Here is a 16,622-nt window from a genome sequence, read left to right as displayed (position 1 = left end):
CATTTCTTCATTTCTATTCCCATTTAGACGTGTGTGCGTGTGTGTGAATCCGCGCGCGCTTGCCACAAGGAGTACAGAGTAAATTCCCCTCTCAGTGTAATTCCCCTCTCAGTGTAATTCCCCCTCTCAGTGTAATTCCCTCATGATGCTTTACAAACTGCGTTAGTGAATGTGAGAGGGATCAAGACCTACTTCATTAGGAAATATTACCTTCACCTGTATCTTAACACAGATGCTGATGAGATGTAGTGGAAAGGAGAGAGAGAGAGAGAGAGAGAGAGAGAGAGAGAGAGAGAGAGAGAGAGAGAGAGAGAGAGAGAGAGAGAGAGAGAGAGAGAGAGAGAGAGAGAGAGAGAGAGAGACAGACAGACAGACAGACAGACAGACAGACAGACAGACAGACAGACAGACAGACACAGACAGACAGACAGACAGACAGACAGACAGACAGAGACAGACAGACAAATGAAGGGGAAGTGAACTCCATGGCCCTGAACTTCGATTCTTAGCCGTAGGTCTCGGGGTTCAATCTTAGCCTGATCACAAACAAATTGGCGCGTTTTTCTTTTCACCTCATACCACTATTCGCCTCATGTCACGAGCATCCACAATAGGGAAGGATTATAGAGACACCCAACTGGTATCCACCTGGAACTTTAGGCTTTCCCTAGGGTGCCGCTTGAGCATGAAGATGTTAAGTGAAACTAGTTATATCAATATTTATATATTCCTCACGTAAGCGTCATACAAACTGAATTTCAAATTATCGGGTTACACAAAGTACAACAGGTACTGCATTTACCATAATAAGAATTTTTAATGAATACAAAAGTTTTTCTTCGCAGACTCACTAATGAACTCTCATTAAAGAAAAATTGAACTCGCTTGCTGTAAATATTACATATAAAAAATTGTTCGCGTTTTAAATAATTTCACTCAAATAATAAATAATTTCACTCAATGATTAATTTCACTACTTATCAAAGTAATTCCGCGTCGCATTAAGCGTGAATTCGAAAAATTAGAAATGTTTTATTGATGTCGAGAAGGATGGAGGATGGGGTAGGGGATTGTGGTAAGGGGGGGTAGGGGATAGTGGCAAGGGGGGGGGGTAGGGGATAGTGGTAAGGGGGGGGAGGGTGAAGATGCTGGTGATGAGGGGTAAAGGTGTAGGTAGGTGTTAGGGGGGGGATGGTGATGTAAAGGGGTAGGAGATGAAGGGGGATTGGGGATTAGGGGGGGGGGGCGTGAGGGGCGACTAAGCCCCAAGACAAATCCAATAATGAAAATAAACTTTGGAGTGATGTTACCTGAGTTAGGTAACTGAGTCCCAGTCAACATTCACGGCTCGTGTGGTGGGGTGGTGGTGGTGGGGTGGTGGTGGTGGGGGTGGTGGTGGGGGTCGTGGTGGTGGGGGTGGTGGTGGGGTGGGTGGTGGGGGGGGGTGGTGGTGGGGGTGGTGGAGATGGGGGTGGTGGTGGGGGTGGTGGTGGGGGTGGTGGTGGTGGGGGGGTGGTGGGGGGGGGGTGGTGGGGGGGTGGTGGTGGGGGTGGTAATGGGGGTGGGGTGGTGGTGGTGGCTGTGTTGCTGTGGTCGTGGTGGTGGTGTGGTAGTGGTGGTTGTTGTGTGGTGGTTGCGACTTGCCATCACGTGGTTACCACCACTAGTTACGACTTAATTTATCTCAAAGGCACGAAATTGATCTCAAAGTTACTAAATGATCACATACACAGAATGGTCCTCATCTTTACTATAAGTACTACCAAAACAGGCGGATGGGCTGCAGAAATACATAACAAGGGGCCAGATTCACGAAGCAGTTACGCAAACACTTACGAACCTGTCCATCTTTTCTCACTCTTTGGCGGCTTTGTTTACAATTATTAAACAGTTAATGAGCTCCGAAGCACCAGGAGGCTGTTTATAACAATAACAACAGTTGATTGGCAAGTTTTTCATGCTTGTAAACTGTTTAATAAATGTAACCAAAGCCGTCAAAGATTGAGGAAAGATGTACACGTTCGTAAGTACTTGCGTAACTGCTTCGTGAATCTGGCCCCAGGTAGGGAATTAAATAAATGAAAAAAACGGCTTACTGTAATACTGTGTTTTAGATGAGAATGTGACAAACGCTTGCCATGTAAACACAGCTATTTACTCTTAAAACCATTCTGCTTCTAACACCATAATATTGGCAGAGTCGTCTAGGATGACTTTACAACTTATGCAGTTAGACGTGACAAGTACAAGTTAACAAAGATAGGCAATACTTAACGGTAAATGAGGAATGTCCAGGTCACCGCCGCCGTCCGCCGCCGCCCGCCATGACTTCCCGCCTTTCCCCGTTGGAAGAAGACGAAGACTCTACATACTGCCAGAAATTACAATTATACTCACTATTAATTTATAGGATAGATAATTAGGAGGATAACTCTAAGAAACACAAACTTGTACTTTAACAAATTGTACAAGTTGGTTCTACTTAGGACATTGTAAGTGGACAAAATAAGGCAATGATTCATGCAGTCAACATTCGCGCGGGAACTGGCCCAAACTGTTGCATGGCGGTATGACAATCCTAGCATCATTCACAATGTTTCACAGATCTAACTTGGCCTCGCTACACTACTGGAAAAAATGCCATATTGATTTCATTACAATATTATAGGATTATGTCGTATAGAGAACAAACTATACGTTCCGAATGCAGGAAATGTAAATATGGTGGTCATTACCCCTAGCAAATAACCCTTCAATAACCAGTAATAACAAGCCAGTATCATGTATGAAATATTATATATATATATATATATATATATATATATATATATATATATATATATATAACTGAAAACTCACACCCCAGAAGTGACTCGAACCCATACTCCCAGAAGCAACGCATCTGGTATGTACAAGACGCCTTAATCCACTTGACCATCACGACCGGACTAATGAGGTGATAGCCGAGGCTATATGAACCACCCCACCGCCGGCACTCGGATAGTTATCTTGGGCACTCATATCTTGAGTGCCGGCGGTGGGGTGGTTCATATAGCCTCGGCTATCACCTCATTAGTCCGGTCGTGATGGTCAAGTGGATTAAGGCGTCTTGTACATACCAGATGCGTTGCTTCTGGGAGTATGGGTTCGAGTCACTTCTGGGGTGTGAGTTTTCAGTTGCATATGTCCTGGGGACCATTCAGGCTTGTTCGCATATATATATATATATATATATATATATATATATATATATATATATATATATATATATATATATATATATATATATAGTTACTAATTACACAAAAATCTGTTGTCTAATGAGCAATTAGAGAATTTCGTGCAGTTTTCGTCAGGTTGTAAGTGTTGTTTACTTGGCGATTTAATGCCAGTAGAATGTTTTTTTCTTATTTAGTGCTGTTGTAGCCATATAATAAATGGTAATTGCATACAATTATTGGCACGTGTTATTCTTATCTTGGGTGTAAGGCGGTTTTGCATTTGTCAGTAATAATCTAGCCACTTTCGCCATATTATTTACGTTAGGATTCAGAAAATTGCCTGCACATGAAAAATTGACCAGATGTTTTGAAAAATCAAAGAATATTGAATGCCACTCAGAACTGCTAAGAACGGCACAATTTTTCTTTGTTGTAGCATCCCACAATGTAAATGTCAAGTGAATTTTTTTTCGATAATGTGCTGAAAAAAAATCAGATTACAGAAAAGTATGCATGGCCACATCAAGTCATATATAATAGAGTGGGGTAAGAAGTTTGTTACTAGGAGTTCAAGATGATCAGCCTTACGTAAAGGTGTTACAATTTTCTTTTCATTTTTCGAAATAAAGGGCCAGAGTGTGTGTTGGACAGTGGCAAGGAGGGTTGTAGTGACTGTTAGTGGAGGTATCCTGGATTCTGACTGTTCAGCTATGGCAACCGTAGTCGGTCTAAAGTTGGAGTCAGACGTTCGGGCCCAGCGTCACCCTAATTGAGAGATAATGTTCTGGGGGGTATGGGATGAACATAGGCTAGTCGGAGTCACCAGAATTCTGGACCCCAGACCATTATTTCTGCGGACAATCAAACAGACATTCTCATATGATTCAAAGTTTAACTCTTATCTATATAAGGATTTGTTTTTAATAATAGTAATTTAATGGTTTAAACATATCAGTTAGGACCTTTGCGTCCTAATATTCTCCCTGAGGAAACGACGTGGTGCCCTTGTAGACTTGCCACCAGGGACCAGAAGCCTAGTTGCTTCACCGCGACCCCAGGCCACATCACGTCACACTAAAATGATAAGCTGAATATACAAAATCGTTTATAAATATATATGGTGCTATGTTTCGCTAACCAAACACTGTGCTCCTCGTTAGTGAAGGCGGACATGAAACTTTATAATAGGCTGCCTCACTATTTACGAAATTTGTACTGATATTATTGTTGTGTTATATATATATGATATATATATATTAGTTTAAGAGTTTATAATATATAATAATCCTTAATAAACTGATGAATGCTAGAAATAAGCGAAGAGCTACATAATTCCAAACTAAACTCATGCGAATAAAAGAAACTGCAGAAAGCCTATTGTCCCATGTTGGGCCGCTCCTATTTACATCCACTCAAACTCCAGTACAGGTATTAAGTGCAGACGTGTGATGACTATTTGTAACAAATCGTATCAAACACTTGGAACTTCAGAATCCTCAACAAAGAAGATTAAAGTATTGGTTTCCGTTTGAATCATTACTGCATACGTCTGTATATGTTTAATATCCAGGGACTGATGAGTCCCCTGGCTACTAAATGATAAATATATGATATAAATAAATGATATGTTATTACAAATAACCGACGGAGTTAAGCTGATATTTTGGCTTATTTTTTTTTCAATATTTCCTAGTTTCTTCTTTAGCAGGGAAAGCTGTTGAAAACTAAATTATGCAAATTCATTTTACTCTTCTAAATGGTGTATTAATGCAGTGTAATAATTTTTTTTTTTTTTTGAGATATATACAAGTTGTTACATTCTTGTACAGCCACTAGTACGCGTAGCGTTTCGGGCAGGTCCCTGGAATACGATCCCCGCCGCGAAGAATCGCTGTTACAACCAAGTACACATTTTAGTGTTGCGTTAAACAGAGGCTACAGTTAACGATTTGCGCCCAGTAAATCCTCCCCGGCCAGGATACGAACCCATGACAAAGCGCTCGCGGAACGCCTGGCGAGTGTCTTACCACTACACCACGGAGACTGTATAAAGGTGAGGCGTATATACCAAAACGCCTTAATACGTGTTTACCGTCGCGTAATTACGAATGGTTTACTTAAGACCATTGTACCTTCCTCAGGTAGAGAAGGTGTGAAGGAAAAAATATCAATGTAGCAGTATACAGTGGACATCTTTGAAGGGACAGGCGGTGGTCCCATCGAAAGGACAGGTGATCTTGTTGAAGTACGATTATTGAGACAATAAAATACATCTCAAAGGGATAGAGTAGCTTAGACTATTTCTACCCACCTAAGACCTGGGGGCCAGATTCACGATGCAGTTACGCAAGCACTTACGAACCTATACATCTTTGCTCAATCTTTGGCGGCTTTGTTTACAATTATTAAACATTTAATGAGCTCCGAAGCACCAGGAGGCTGTTTATAACAATAACAACAGTTGAGTGGGAAGTTTTCATAGGTGTAAACTGTTTAATAAATGTAACCAAAGCCGTCAAAAATTGAGGAAAGATGTATACGTTCGTAAGTACTTGCGGAACTACTTCGTGAATCTGGCCCCTTGTCTGGCAACACTTGAGGCGGTTGTGCGAAGTTCCCTGGCAGTTCTCGCTCGGTCTTGCTAAAGGAAGGACGAGTTGAAGTACGAGCTGGCTGTTGATAAATGGCTCAGAGTGTTTAATGGTGTCCTTTTGCTATGTCCACTCTCTGAATGTTCTATCTGCGAATTATCTCGGTGTTATTAATGAAAATCTCTCTAGTGATAGTCTGGTTGTGGCTAGAAAGCATGTAATCTTTATGGAAGCGGACCGTAGTCATTTCCTTCTAGTAGACTGATCAGTAACACAGAAATAATAAATAGATTTAGCAACAATGAGACTCTGCACATAGCAGAAGTACTTAGCATCAAACACAGTAAATCAGTTATCAACATCGATTGGCTCTCGCCCCGTTCAGATGACATTTACTCAGTGTAAGGCTGTCGTCCCCCGCCTAATGCAGGTGTCGTCCCTAGCTAGAGTGAGACACATGGTAAACACCCTTGACAGGAACATGCCCAGTGCATGACACCTGTTACCACATGACACTCCCTACACGTGAATCATCAGTGGCATTCCGGGAGAAGACGTTCGCCTATTTACATGAAAATATTTACGTCTCAGGAAGATTTAGTTGAAGTTCTGTGGCTATGGAGAAATGTTTGAGAAAATCTTGACAGTCAAGCAACGAAAGGAATAAATAACCTAAACATCCTAGCGAAACATTTAGCATTTGGAGAGATTAGATTTTACATATGAAGAATGTTCAAGATATCCTACGAGGTGTTCCAGATGTCAGACCAGGAGTTCCAGATATCCGACCAATTGTTCCACATATCCGACCAGTTGTTCCAGATATCCGACCAGTTGTTCCAGATATCCGACCAGGTGTGCAAGATATCCGACCAATTGTTCCACATATCCGACCAGTTGTTCCAGATATCCGACCAGGTGTGCAAGATATCCGACCAGTTGTTCCGGATATCCGGCCAGGTGTTCTAGATATCCGACCCAGGTGTTCAGGATATCCACGTGAATGAAACATTTGCTCATTACTTTAAAGCACAAGTCAACTGTCTAATACAAATAAACTTTCCAGTACAACCTCGTCCCAACTACTTGGACTGGTCGACGACCTCGTTTCTTGCAGATCAGCGTTCGATTCCCGATGGCCCAAGTGGGTTGGATCCGTTACGTTACCTATTTCCTACAGAGCGTAGGTGGCCAAACAATGAAAAAAATAAATAATCTCTATAAAATGAAGTAAATTCTCTTATAATGAAATATCGATTATCGATATCCCTTGTCGGAGCAGATGTCAATACGCCGACATCTAGACGACGATATTTAGATTACACGATATCTGAAGAATGATATCTATAATAGATCCTGATGTCAAGTACAAGATATCTAGAGCATCATGCATAAAGTACACGATACCTGTATGATAGAAGACGATATTTAGACAGCGATATCAATTAGTAGTTCAGAAATTACAGAAAAATCCTAGTGGTTATGTCTATGTACATTTCATTTCAAACTAATGATTTAAGAGGACAAAATTTAAGCACTAGGCTATGCTATGTCGCTTACCGAAGTTAAGCACTAGGCTATGCTATGTCGCTTACCGAAGTTTAGCACTAGGCTATGCTATGTCGCTTACCGAAGTTAAGCACTAGGCTATGCTATGTCGCTTACCGAAGTTAAGCACTAGGCTATGCTATGTCGCTTACCGAAGTTAAGCACAAGGCTATGCTATGTCGCTTACCGAAGTTAAGCACTAGGCTATGCTATGTCGCTTACCGAAGTTAAGCACTAGGCTATGCAACATTCAGGATCGTTGGGTTCTTGTGTTTGGTGAATAACTGTTCTTAGTAATGTCTTGCTTTGGGTTATTGTTCTTCTGTTCAAGTGTTGATCAACCACAGCTTTCCTCTTGCGTCTGTCCTCACCATTAACGAGTCTGTCACTTCTCCCTCAGTGTACCAGTCACTTCCACTCACTGTCAGTCACTTTAGCATCTCTCCCAGTCCCATTTCCCTATATAATATTTCCTCCTACCAGCCTTCCACACCATAACAGGTTGTCCAGCAGCACAACACACACACATGGCTGCCACCTTACCACACCAGGCTGCCGAAACCCCCTCCATCAAACTGCTTACATTCATTAACAGAAGTGCCAGACTGTGCAGATAAAAGTTACGTTGACGGTAAATTACATTTTAGGCTGCCATTAGGGCACTAATTGATACTCAGGTGATTACTTTCCCATCTACCTGTGCGAGGCCTCGTCCGGAAAATGATTTTCCGAATCAGGAACAACGGGGAGATTACTGACGCTTTTTACTCCACACATAACAAGTACGGTGGTAATGCTCGCAGTGATTTGGAACAATGGGTGTGTGGGTGGCAGGGTGTGTGGGTGGCAGGGTGTGTGGGTGGCAGGGTGTGTGGGTGGCAGGCTGTGTGGGTGGTAGGCTGTGTGGGTGGCAGGCTGTGTGGGTGGCAGGCTGTGTGAGTGGTAGATTGTGTGTGGTAGGGTGTGTGGGTGGCAGGCTGTGTGGGTGGCAGGCTGTGTGGGTGGTAGGCTGTGTGGGTGTTAGACTGTGTGGGTGACAGGGTGTGTGGGTGACAGCCTGTGTGGGTGGCAGGGTGTGTGGGTGGCAGGGTGTGTGGGTGACAGCCTGTGTGGGTGGCAGGGTGTGTGGGTGGCAGGGTGTGTGGGTGGCAGGCTGTGTGGGTGGCAGACAATGTGGGTGGCAGGCTATGTGGGTAACAGGCTATGTGGGTAACAAGCTATGTGGGTAACAGGCTGTGTGGGTAACAGGCTATGTGGGTAACAGGCTGTGTGGGTAACAGGCTATGTGGGTAACAGGCTATGTGGGTAACAGGCTGTGTGGGTAACAGGCTGTGTGGGTGGCAGACTGTGTGGGTAACAGGCTATGTGGGTAACAGGCTATGTGGGTAACAGGCTATGTGGGTAACAGGCTGTGTGGGTAACAGGCTGTGTGGGTGGCAGACTGTGTGGGTAACAGGCTATGTGGGTAACAGGCTATGTGGGTAACAGGCTGTGTGGGTAACAGGCTGTGTGGGTGGCAGACTGTGTGGGTAACAGGCTATGTGGGTAACAGGCTATGTGGGTAACAAGCTATGTGGGTAACAGGCTGTGTGGGTAACAGGCTATGTGGGTAACAGGCTGTGTGGGTAACAGGCTATGTGGGTAACAGGCTATGTGGGTAACAGGCTATGTGGGTAACAGGCTGTGTGGGTAACAGGCTGTGTGGGTGGCAGACTGTGTGGGTAACAGGCTATGTGGGTAACAGGCTGTGTGGGTAACAGGCTATGTGGGTAACAGGCTATGTGGGTAACAGGCTGTGTGGGTAACAGGCTGTGTGGGTAACAGGCTGTGTGGGTGGCAGACTGTGTGGGTGGCAGACTGTGTGGGTAACAGGCTATGTGGGTAACAGGCTGTGTGGGTGGCAGACTGTGTGGGTAACAGGCTATGTGGGTAACAGGCTGCGTGGGTAACAGGCTGTGTGGGTGGCAGACTGTGTGGGTAACAGGCTATGTGGGTAACAGGCTATGAGGGTAACAATGTGGGTAACAGGCTATGAGCGTAACAGGCTATGTGGGTAACAGGCTATGAGGGTAACAGGCTATGTGGGTAACAGGCTATGAGCGTAACAGGCTATGTGGGTAACAGGCTATGAGGGTAACAGGCTATGTGGGTAACAGGCTATGAGCGTAACAGGCTATGTGGGTAACAGGCTATGAGGGTAACAGGCTATGTGGGTAACAGGCTATGAGCGTAACAGGCTATGTGGGTAACAGGCTATGAGGGTAACAGGCTATGTGGGTAACAGGCTATGAGCGTAACAGGCTATGTGGGTAACAGGCTATGAGGGTAACAGGCTATGTGGGTAACAGGCTATGAGCGTAACAGGCTATGTGGGTAACAGGCTATGAGGGTAACAGGCTATGTGGGTAACAGGCTATGTGGGTAACAGGCTATGTGGGTAACAGGCTATGAGGGTAACAATGTGGGTAACAATGTGGGTAACAGGCTACATAAGCCTCAACAACAATTAAATCATTAACCATGTACTCTCCAAAAATATAAAACTCGCCAGAGATAAAATAAACAATAATTAATCAAATCCGGTGCTCTTTTATCGGGCTCTCGGTAATTCCTTTTTCCACTAGCGTAATGATGTGTCCAAATCCCAGTATTTACCAATGACGGAGCCGGATGACGGAGCCTTTAAGCCTCTAACGCGTCAAGTCACCTCAAAAGCCCACCTGGGGACCCCTTCTTCCAGGCTTTTGCGCCTGAACTGCTTTTCCCGGGCTTTTTTAGAGCGTCTCTTCGTCCAATAGTCACTTCACATCCTACAAGCATCTGTACATCACATATCAGCGTTAAGAATGCCATCTCAGCCGCTCTCAGCCGGGGCCCAGGAGCCGTGGAAATTGACTAACTTGCAACAAAGGTTCTCAGGCATCGTCTTAACGACAAGTTTGCATGCAAAGTCGCAAAGGAAAGTCTGAAAGTCTGGAAGAAACACACGGGTGTAAAAATCCAAATGTAAACTCTTTAAGTTTCTGCGCTAATTGCTAGTTTTGTTTTAAACTCCGTCGCAGTGTCCATGTTTAGCAGCTTCACATTAACTGTGAGAAGTGTCGCGTGTATAAAGCCTACATAAAGCCCTCGTGATGTCTTTATAAAGTATGCGTCTTTGTGTATAGTTAGTACGTAAAGTGTACTTGTAAAGCAGTAAGAAGATAGTAATAAGAACAAGAATATGAACGTAAGAATAGAAGATTCACGCAAACAAATTCTCCCTAGGAATTCTAGGCTAAGAATTCCTAGGGAGAGATTATGTAAGATCTTATAATTAAGTTGTGGTTAAAAAAAAGAGTTTGTTTTTGTCGGTTTGTCCAAATTCATTAATAGAAAAGTCAACTGTCTGGTGGTCCATCACTACATATTGGTACTTTCTGGTGGTCCATCACTACATATTGGTACTTTCTGGTGGTCCATCACTACATATTGGTACTTTCTGGTGGTCCATCACTACATATTGGTACTTTCTGGTGGTCCATCACTACATATTGGTACTTTCTGGTGGTCCATCACTACATATTGGTACTTTCTGGTGGTCCATCACTACATATTGGTACTTTCTGGTGGTCCATCACTACATATTGGTACTTTCTGGTGGTCCATCTTCTACATATTGGTACTTTTTAATGGTCCATCACTACATATTGGTACTTTCCCACCTCTCTGTTTAGGAGAGGCTGATATCGAGGAAACTACAAAAGGACTATCAATCTATTCTATTTATAGTCCCCCAAACTCTTTTAAATATGTCTGTCCTACACTTGAAACAACCCATCGATCTCACGTTTATAATAGTACCGTGATCCATGAATCCACAACCCTGTTTCCAAACCAGTATTTACCCAGATGGTTCCTTAAACAAAAACTATCCAATTTATGTCTATTGTTATTGTTGTGTTGATAAATGTAAATGCAAAACATTATTTATATCCTCCTTGTGATACCCTATTATCTATTTTCTCTATTCCAATACTATCTTCACCGACTTCTATCGTGAATGTCAAGTTATCCAAGTTGTATCAGTTGCTTCGTTTCCTATTTTGTGAAAAGTTCTCAGTGAAAAACCCCAAATTGCGAAGGACATTTACAGAGGCCCACAGAGAGAGCAGGTAAAAGAGTAACGCTTACAGAGGCCCACAGAGAGAGAGCAGGTAAAAGAGTAACGCTTACAGAGGCCCACAGAGAGAGCAGGTAAAAGAGTAAGTCGGCTAGTGTAAGTGAGCAACCTTCTGAAGTTCGCAGTCATGAGAGTGGAGACACATAAAAAGTCATATAAACTTGGACGATAGCGGACTGTATGTGTGTGTGTGTACTTACTTAGTTATACTCAGTTATTTATGCTTACGGGGGTTGAGCTCTGGCTCTTTGGTCCCGCCTCTCAACTGTCAATCAACCGGTGTACAGATTCCTGAGCCTACTGGGCTCTGTCATATCTACATTTGAAACTGTGTATGGAGTCAGCCTCCACCACATCACTGCCTAATGCATTCCATCCGTTAACTACTCTGACACTGAAAAAGTTCCTTCTAACGTCTCTGTGGCTCATGTGGGTACTCAGTTTCTACCTGTGTCCCCTTGTTCGCGTACCACCAGTGTTGAATTGCTTATCCTTGTTTACCCTGTCAGTTCCTCTGAGAATTTTGTAGGTAGTGATCATGTCTCCCCTTACTCTTCTGTCTTCCAGTGTCATGAGGTGCATTTCACACAGCCTTTCCTCGTAACTCATGCCTCTTAGTTCTGAGACTAGTCTAGTGGCATACCTTTGGACTTTTTCTAGCTTTGCCTTGTGCTTGACGGGCTCCATGCTGGGGCCGCATACATACATACTGGACCCGTGTGTGTGTGTGTGCGTGTGTGTGTGTGTGTGTGTGTGTGTGTGTGTGTGTGTGTGTGTGTGTGTGTGTGTGTGTGTGTGTGTGTGTGTGTGTGTGTGTGTGTGTGTGTGTGTGTGTGTGTGTGTGTGTGTGTGTGTGTGTGTGTGTGTGTGTGTGTGTGTGTGTGTGTGTACCTTTACCTTTCAGCACTGGTCTTCCTGCACCTGCTTTTCTATCTGTGTCAGTCTAATACAATGATAACCAGACAAACGTCTACGGACTCTGCGATACTTATATTAAACGTGAGAATGGATGTAGCCAATATTATTTCCCTCCAAATTCACGCCCTTAAGCTATAAACATTCCTCGTGATGTCACTGTTACGCATTTCTTAGCTAGTTTTCAACATAAGTCCGTTGGTGTTCAACACAAACGTTCTGTCAACCATGTACTTTGCACGTCTAGATTATGTCCCTTCTGAGTATTTTAATTTTGTAATTTTTAGTTGAACGTGTTCCCATGCCAGTGTATACGCTTTAGAACACTTCTAACACGTAAGTTGTAGATATATTTGTGAAGGTTTCCTTATTAGGGTTCCTGAAGGTGCTGTTGGTGTTTGACAAGATCAGGAATCACTGCATTAGGAAACCACAGGCTACTAGTAAAGCACAGGAGTTATCACTTGACCTGCAAGCACATGTAGGCGAGCACATTTAGGCAAGTAGACACACAACTTAACTCACACAACTGACTTGGCTGTTGTTGTAGGCCTTCGGTGACTAGCACTTTGTCATCTATTACTGGCACTCCTCCTCCTCCTCTGGACGCCTTTCACATGTGGCTAGTCAAAGTATCTTTTATGTGTTTAGTATCCACATGTGCGACCAAATCAGAAATCTCTCCATGTCTTCCTTGCAGCTGTAATAATCCCAGCTCGACTCTACCAACCTCACATAATTGCCCAACAGTGATGCTGTGATATCTAACTCTTCCCACGTGTCAGTGATATATATAATAGGAGAAAATCACAAGATTTAGCAGTGATCCTTGCTGGACTATATTTTTGACAGTTTTCTATTGCTGTTTCTCTCTTACTGCTATCTTTTGTCTCTTGCTTGTTCAGTTATCTCTCAACCATTTCGCAAATCTGCCACTCTTCATTGGTTTTTCAGTGTGCACATGAGTCTCTTGAAGAGAAGGGCCAAAGGCTTTCTGGCAATCTAGCTGCATGCATGCTTTCACTTTCCTGTCTGAATTCCATCATTCAAGTGAAGAATTCCAATTTATCCGTCATGCACGACTTCCCGTCTCTGAACCCCGTAATGGTGTTTCATTACTAAATTTTCTCCCTCTAAGATATTTTCATTACACTTTTCTTCATTATTAACCCTAACTCTTTTCATCTTACATCCATATTCTTTTTGTAAAAAAACTAAGTGAATTCCGAGACTTTTTATCCAAGGATGCACTGAATGTAGTCCAGGGAATCACAGAAGTTTTTTCCATTAATTTCTTCAGGTTTTCAACGGCTTCTTGTAGAATGTAAAATGCGATCTTGTCTGGCTTTATCGCTCTGCCTCATCTAGTCTCTGGAATTGCTCCCTGGAAGTAGAACATGGAGTTAGTCACGAGAGGTCTCCAGACCTGGACTCGCTCCAGGTCTCTGGAGCGAGTCCTTGGAGCAAGAGTTTGAAGTGAATCCCTACAGCTGGTCTCTGGAGAGAGAGAGAGAGAGAGAGAGATAGAGAGAGAGAGAGAGAGAGAGAGAGAGAGACTCCCTGACTGAAGCTGGCGAATGAAATTGATTTCTGCAGCCTAACCCTTGCCACCTTTTCTGAAAGTACTCAACCCAGCCTTACTAAATATCCTTCCTCCCATTCAAGACCTGTTACCACGTTCAAGATTTCCTGGAACCTTCCACTTAACTCTTTACAGACTTCCCTCTCGTACAACATGAGAGGGAAGTTTACCAACCTCTCTCTCGCTCTCTTGGTAAATCTCGCCTCTAGGTCATTTACAGCCTTTTTACACTCTTATGTATTTCCTTTAGTAAGCTGGTTCATCCTTAGCCTGTGGGGCTATATTATTCCTGTCCGTGACATCATGTCCCCGTGTGGGGAACGCCTCTTGCTTCCACCTCTAAATAGATGCTTGTATATTTCATCACATCCCGCACTGTGTGTTGGAGAGGGAGAGAGGGAGAGAGGGAGAGAGGGAGGGAGGGAGAATGAATGAGGAAGGACAGTAGGAGAGAGGGAGGGAGGCAGGGATAGAAGAATGGAAAGAGGAGGAGGAGGAGAAGAAGAAGAAGAAGAAGAAGAAGAAGAAGAAGAAGAAGAAGAAGAAGAAGAAGAGGAAGAAGAAGAAGAAGGGAAGAGTGGAGTGGACAATACATAAATTAGGAGAGAGAGAGAGAGAGAGAGAGAGAGAGAGAGAGAGAGAGAGAGAGAGAGAGAGAGAGAGAGAGAGAGAGAGAGAGAGAGAGAGAGAGAGAGAGAGAGAGAGAGAGAGAGAGAGAGAGAGAGAGAGAGAGAGAGAGAGAGAGAGAGAGAGAGAGAGAGAGAGAGAGAGAGAGAGAAAGAGAAAGAGAAAGAGAGAGGTGGTGGTTGGGGGGGGGAGAAGAAAGGAAGAGACAGAGAACTCGACAAATACAACAAAAGCATAAAAGGAACAACGGGTGACAACCACCAACTGTGTGATGATGTAGTTCACCTCACAACTCCATCTACCTAACCTTCCCCCCCCCCCCAAGCTCCCTCCCATGCTCCCACCCTTCCCCTCCTACAGTCCCCCCCTCCCCCTCCCTTCACCCACAGGTCCCCCCCCCTCCCCCTCCCTTCACCCACAGGTCCCCCCCCCCCCTCCTCTCCACTATATGAGGCAGGTGCCCGACGCTTTCATATTGTCAACACCAAACTTGCTCCTCCAAATTGCTCCTTTGTGGCAGGTGAGCTGGTTATTGGAAATGGCAGAGGAGGAGGAGGAGAAGGAAGAGGATGGGAGGAGGAGGAGGAGGAGGAGGATGAGAAGGAGTAAAAGAGACAGTGTCACTGACCAAAGAGCCAGAACTCAACCCCCGCAAGCACAACTAGATAAGTAAGTACTAAGCAGTGTTCTGTATAAAGTGTTGGAGCAAGTAGTCAGGATGAGAACACCGGAACACAAGGGCAAGGTCAACTGTGTACCACAACAACAACATGGACTTACACAGAGAGACAGAGAGAGAGTAAGAGTCCTGCTTCACAAACTTGGTCGACTTCTATGCCAACGTTACTACAATAAGACAGGAAAAAGAATGCTGGGTAGAGTGCATTTTCCAGTCCCCCGTTAAAAATGATTACTTTTCCCCTCACGAGAGTACAAGATGGAGTCGTAAACTGGGATAATTGAGAAGACACTAAACTGGGTAAGGGAGTACCTGTAGGACAGGCACCAAAGAGTCACAGGCAGAGTCGAGGTCTCTAGTGTGTTGATGATCTACCCGAGGGATGGAGCTAGTCTTGATGATCTACCCGAGGGATGGAGCTAGTGTGTTGATGATCTACCCGAGGGATGGAGCTAGTGTGTTGATGATCTACCCGAGGGATGGAGCTAGTGTGTTGATGATCTACCCGAGGGATGGAGCTAGTGTGTTGATGATCTACCCGAGGGATGGAGCTAGTGTGTTGATGATCTACCCGAGGGATGGAGCTAGTGTGTTGATGATCTACCCGAGGGATGGAGCTAGTCTTGATGATCTACCCGAGGGATGGAGCTAGTCTTGATGATCTACCCGAGGGAGGGACCTCATACGGTCATGTTTGAAGACGATACAAAGCTGATGAGAAATGTAAAAATAGAGGAGGATTGCAGTATGTTAGAAGAGGATCTTGCCAAACTGTAGGAACTGTAGCAAACAAATTGTTGCTAGAGTTCAATCCCAATAAGTTGCATCACACAGGGAAAATCTGGAATGTATTTAGGGAAGAAGCAGAGCTGGACACGTTAATACATTCCCTGAGGGATAGATAGATTTATCAGGGAGAAGCGCCAAGCCATTACGACTATATAGCACTGGGAAGGGGTCAGGATAAGGATTTGGGACGGGGGGAGGGGGGAAGGAATGGTGCCCAACCATTTGGACGGTCGGGGATTGAACGCCGATCTGCATGAAGCGAGACCGTCGGTCTACCGTCCTCCCCATGTGGTTGGGCACCATTCCTCACCATACACCATCACCACCATACACCATCACCACCATACACCATCACCACCATACACCGTCCACCATTAACTGAGGCACGGGAGGGCGGGAAGGGGGCGGGTGGGGATTACAGTAATGAAATTTGCAAGTAAACCTAGATTGACCTGCACCTTGATCAGCCCTTCATTGTTGCACGCGTGTGTACAGTCACGCACACACG

General features: G+C 44.3%; 1 protein-coding gene across 1 annotated transcript in view; it reads right to left on the bottom strand.

Moving 5' to 3' along the window:
* mus201 (rad2 superfamily protein mus201) overlaps nucleotides 1–2,347 on the bottom strand; it is a 480,107-nt gene extending 477,760 nt beyond the window's left edge. The window contains exon 1 of the mRNA XM_069323705.1: nucleotides 2,276–2,347. The gene's annotated coding sequence lies outside the window, so the exon portion shown is untranslated. The remainder of the gene's footprint in view (nucleotides 1–2,275) is intronic.
* Between the last annotated feature and the right edge of the window lie 14,275 nt (nucleotides 2,348–16,622).

Source organism: Procambarus clarkii, chromosome 13, assembly GCF_040958095.1.
Source record: "Procambarus clarkii isolate CNS0578487 chromosome 13, FALCON_Pclarkii_2.0, whole genome shotgun sequence".
Classification (NCBI taxonomy): Eukaryota; Metazoa; Arthropoda; class Malacostraca; order Decapoda; family Cambaridae; genus Procambarus; species Procambarus clarkii.
Note: the sequence above shows the minus strand (reverse complement) of the source record. Positions and strands in the feature narration are given on the sequence as shown.